The following is a 6,000-nucleotide window of genomic DNA, read 5'->3' as shown; positions in this document are numbered from 1 at the left end:
CAATGAATCTACCCAGAATAGTTAAAATAGATGAATCTATGCAGTGGGTTTATATGTATGAATCAACTCCAATGAGTCAATATTGATGAATCTACATCAACAGGTAGATACTGACAAATATTTCCAGAAAAGCAGATATCAATGAATATAGCCCAATGGATTGATATCAATGAATCTACACTGATAAATCCATATCAATAAATCAATATTGATAAATCTACCCCTACAAGTTGATATCTACAAATCTCCACAAAAGAGTAAATATTGACAAATCAACCAGTCAAGTCTTTGTCATCAAATCTACATAGGTTTATATTGATGAATATACCCTAATGAGTTGATATTGTTGAATGTACACCAAAATATTGATATCAATGAATCTACACCAAAACATTGATATTGATGGATCTATTCTGATGGGTCAATATTGACATATCTACCCTTGCAGGTTGATATAAATGAATCTACACTGAAGAGAGAAGGGTAGATATTGATGAATATACCCCAAAGAGTAGATATCAAAACATATACCCCAAAGGGTCGATAAATCCATACTGAGAAATCAATGTTGATGAATCTACACATATAAGTTGATATCTACAAATCTCCACTAAAGAGCCAATATCAACAAATCTACTCAAACACATAAATATCAACAAATGTACATGGACTATTCAAATATTGATGGATCTACATCATCAAATTGATTTCAACAAATCAATATTGATGGATCTACCCAGTTTCATTGATATCAGAGAATCTACCATGACTGGTTGATAATGACAAATCTAGTGCAATGGGTTGATATTGACAAAACAATACAGAATTGTGGATATCAAGAATCTATCATAGTGAGTCCATAATGATGATGTACCTTGTTGAGTCAATAATGACAAATCTACATTGATGAATCAACATCAACCCATCGATATCAACAAATCTTCCCACTGAGTTGATATTAACAAATATACCTGAGTCAATATCAATGAATCTACATCAATGTGTCAATATCAACAAATAAACCCCATAGAGTCCATATTGATGAATCTACCTCATTGTGTTGCTATCAACAAATCTACACCAGTGAGTAGATATTAATGAATCTAACCTGATGAGTCATAATCCATTAATCTACACTGATGGTCCAATTTTGACAAATCTACACAGGTGAGTATATATTGTCAAACCTTCCCCATTAAGTCAATATTGACATATCTACTTTGAAGAGTTGATATCAGCAAATCACTATTGAACAATATATGCCAACAAGTTGATATCAACAAATCTACACCAATGAGTTGATATTGATGAATTATGCATATGGGTTTTATCAACATGTCTATGCTGAAGGGTCAACACAGATGTTTCCTTACCAATGTGTCAATGTTGATGAATATAAACCTTTGAGTCAACATTGATGAATCTGCACTGACAGATATTCATGAATCTGCAGCTTTAAGGTGACATTGATGAATTTATACCTTTGAGTCAATATCAATGAATCTAAACCAATGGGTCAATATTAAAGAATCTACACTGACATGTTGACATTGTAAAAACTACCCAATTGAAACCATTTTGATGAATCTACCCCAATGGGTAGATATGGAAGAATCTACACCAAATGATTCAATATTGATGAAACTACACCAAAAAGTCAATATCAACAAATCTACCATTAGGTCAATAACAATGAATGTTTCCAGAAGAGTTGATATTGATGAATATACCCTGATGGTTCAATATAAATGAAGCTACATCTATGAATCAATGCTGACAAAACAATATTTGATGAATCAACATGGATAGTTCAATATCAACAAATCTACACTGATGAGTCAATATAGATGAATCAACATCTACAAGTCAATGTCAATGAGTCTACCCCATCAAGTTGATATTGATGAATATAACCCAAAGTATTGATATGGATGGTCTACACTGAAGAGTCAATATCAATGAATCTGCTCCAATTGGTCAATGTCAAATAATCTACACCAGTGAATCAATATCAATTGAATCAACACTGATGATTGACATCAGTGAATATATCCCATCAAGTTGATACTGACTGTTCTAACACAATGGGTTGGCATGGAGGAATCTGCACAGAGAAGTCAATAACAATGAATATGCACCAAAGCATCAATATTGGCAAATATACTTCAAAGGGTCAATACAGATGAATCTATCTTGATGGATTGATATTGATTATGGTACACCAAAGGGTCAATATTGATGATCTACACTGACAAGTTCATATCTACAAATCTACCCAACAGGTTGGCATCAGTGTATCTACATCATATCATTGATAATGACAAATTGATAATGAACAATCTACAACAAGTCAATATTTATGAATCTACATGCTTATATCAATAATGACAAACCTACCCAATTTGTCAATATGAACAAATATAACCTAATGGGTCAAAATTGACCATACTACATTGATGGGTCCATGTTTACAAATGTACCTTGACAGGTCAATATTGATGAATCTATGCTATAGGTTTAATTTCAACAAATCAACACAAATTGGTTCATATCTATAAATCTACACTGAAGAATCAATATCAACAAATCTACCCTGATGAGTTGATATCTATGCATCTACACTGATGAGTCAATAATGACAAATCTACATCAATGAATCGATAACAACACATCAATATCAATGAATCTACCCAACAAGTTTATATTGATGTATCTACACTGATGTGTTGATATGGACAAATCTACCCTACAGTTTGATATTAATAAATCTACTCCTATGGGTCCATATCAATAAATCTATGCCATCAAGTCAATATTGATGAATCACCCCAGTGGGTAAAAATTGATGAGTCTACACTGGCAAGTGGACATTAATGAATCTACCCCAGTGAATTGATTTTGACAAATCTAACCAATCAAACCAATTAAATCAATATTGATAAATCTAACCCATCAAGTTGATATCAACAAATCTAACCCCATTGGTTGATATAGATGACTCTCCCCAAAGGAGTACATTTTTGTGCAGAGTGGTGACAGGATGGGAGAGCAGTGACTGAGATTGAGGGTCTCTGATGATCTCATGACTGTGGCATGACTTGGTGCCTGGGAATTTACCTGTGTAAAGGCACAGGATGTTTAGCAACTGTGATAAAACCCTGCATGGGGAGACTCTGTGCAAGAGTCCTTTCAGCTCTAACCTTGATCTCAGTCACAAATCTTCTGGGAATAGAGGAACTCTTATGCTAGACAATTGCAATGTTTCCCCAGTTTCATTACTCCTGATACTACACCATTGGGATGATATGGATGAGTGTATTGTGATGATTAAATATCAGTGAATCTTCCCCAATAATATGAAATCCACGCCAATGGGTGAATATTGATGAATACACCCAGAAGAGTTGATATTTAAAAATCTACATTTTCAGGTCAATATCAAGGAATCTAAATTGAAAAATCAATATTGACATATGAACATTGACAAATCTACCATGACTGGTTAATATTGACAAATATATCCCTAAGGGTTGACATCAATTAATTTACACCAACAAGTAGATATTAATGAATCTTCACTGAAGGGTCCATATTGATCAATCTACCCCTATGGGTTGATATTGATGAATCTATAATTTTGAGCAGATATTGATGAATCAACACCAAAGTATAGATATCACCAAATCTATTTTATTGAGTCAATATCAACAAACACTGACATGACAATTGTAGGTTGTTATCAACAACTCTACTCTGACAATTGGTATTTCCAAATCTACCCAGTTGAGTTGATATTTATGAATATACCCATTGAATCTCTATTGACTGATTTACACTGAAGGGTTAACATTGATGAATCCATGTCTTCAAATCAATATCAACTAATCTATACTTATGGGTTAATATCAATGAATCTACCATTGATTTGATATCTATAAATTTACCCTGGTTGTTTGCTATTGATTAATTTACACTGATGAATCAATATCAACAAATCTATCTGAGGAATCAATATTAATGAGTCAACACCATCAATTTGATATCAATGAATCTATATTATCAAGTTAATATCAACAAATCTACCCCAATGGGTCAATATTGACAAATCTACAGAGATAGTTTGATGTTAGTGAATCTACATCAATGAATAAATGTTGATGTGTTGGGACTAATGACATGTTAATTAACTCAGGCTGACTCCTTACTCCCTGGTGAGTGAGCAAGATCAAGGCCTCAAAGGTGGTTTCAAAGGTTAATGATGATAAATCAGACCACCACCATCAGGGATTAGTTAACAACAGTTCTGCGAACATAATCAGCTTGTGTTTGCCATGGGACTCTCACCTGCGTGAGCCCCTGTGCTTTGCTGACCTTTAAGCTGATTGGTTCCCACCTAGACTTCACCCTACATAAAAGCTGTGTGACTTCCTCAATAAACAAGTTCCTGCTGTGACTGCTCTCCCTGATGTGTCTGATTGTTCTCCACCCAGAGGGGTGTTTGCGAGTGGTCAGTCAGCCCTACCTTTCCCAGTTTGGCCTTGTTGAGGAGTTCTCCCTTCCCCTGCCACTGGTGGAGAAGAGCAAGGGAACTAAAGACCCCAACATCTGGCAACCCACGTGGGGTCCCTCAAGGCTGATCTGCAGCCAAAATGAAGAGGCAGCTTTGAAACCAATAGTACTGGCAGATCAGGCCAAGCGAGTTCTGACGTAAGGGCATCCCTGAAAAGATTGGGCAAGCATACACCACACATGGTGACCCCGTGCTCTCAACTCTTAGACTCATGCTGAAGAGTAGGGGCCTTGAGTTGTCTGATACACAGATGGAAAAAGTCTGTGATACCATTTACTCAGGTGGTCCCTTGGCTTCCTGCTGCTAATCTTTTTGACTGGTCCACATGGGATCATGTAGAACAACTTGTTAGGGAGAGGGAAATCAATTTAGGGGAGGGTTCCCCATTGGGAGTCTACCCTACATTATCCACCCTTAAGACCTGCTTCTCTCCAGGACCTCCCAAAGGGGACTCCAAGATTTCCCCCCAAGAGCCGCCACCTAAAGATCATACTAGGAGAAAATGAACTGACTCTAACCTCCCCCCCTCCCTGTATGGCCTTCCCAGTAAATGCAAAATGTTAATTTGGGAAGTAATGACTACCAATCACAAGTTGGGCTGTGCAGGGATGAAAGATCGCTCCATGGGAAGGTGGATTGTGGCTACCAAAGATATTGGCACACAGCTTCCATGAGTGAGCAGGCAGACAGAAAGGGATTCCTTATCTTCAAGTGTCTTGTTTCTTGTGCTTTTATGCAGTTCCTGCAAACTTGAATGCCTGCTTCTTCTCCCCCTCTTAATCCCTCCTCCTCCTCCAACTTTGATTCAGTTGTTTCAGCTTCCATTTTCTGACACAGCCAAGCTAGTCCTCCTGCCACGAGGTTCCACATACGGTGGTGTGAAGGGAGTAACCAGCCCAACCATCAGTGGAATGTCCTTGCAAGGAGTATGATATAGTAGCCCATTCCCCACAAGTAGTGGGAGATAATTGTTTCACAATTTTCTGTGTCCAAACCTGAATTGAACCAGGAAAAAGGGTTAAAATTCCCTAGGCATCAAGTTTCTGCTAGAACCTTTTGGCCCCTTTCAGATCCAGATCTCAGTCAAGAATTACATTGAAATGTAAATAGAGAAAGGCTGAAGGCTCAGTAGGAGACCAGTCTCAAACCCAAGGAAAAAAAGAAGAGCAAAAATCTTACCTAAACTCCAGCAAAAGTAAATTTTATGGTGCTTTACTAAAGTAATTAATGGCCATATCATTTTTCCAGGACTGTTGTTTTTTCTGAATTCTGTATTCTTTTTGAGTTCATAACTTTTTGATCAGTTCTATTTTTTATTCAACTAGAGTTATTTTTGAACATCTGTTACTTTGCAATGGAGATAAGCATTACAAGGCCTTTGATTTTGTGTTAAATATATGCATGCCTAAAAATTGGAATTTTAAAAATGG

Source organism: Sciurus carolinensis, unplaced genomic scaffold (assembly GCF_902686445.1).
Source record: "Sciurus carolinensis unplaced genomic scaffold, mSciCar1.2, whole genome shotgun sequence".
Taxonomy (NCBI): Eukaryota; Metazoa; Chordata; class Mammalia; order Rodentia; family Sciuridae; genus Sciurus; species Sciurus carolinensis.
Note: the sequence above shows the minus strand (reverse complement) of the source record.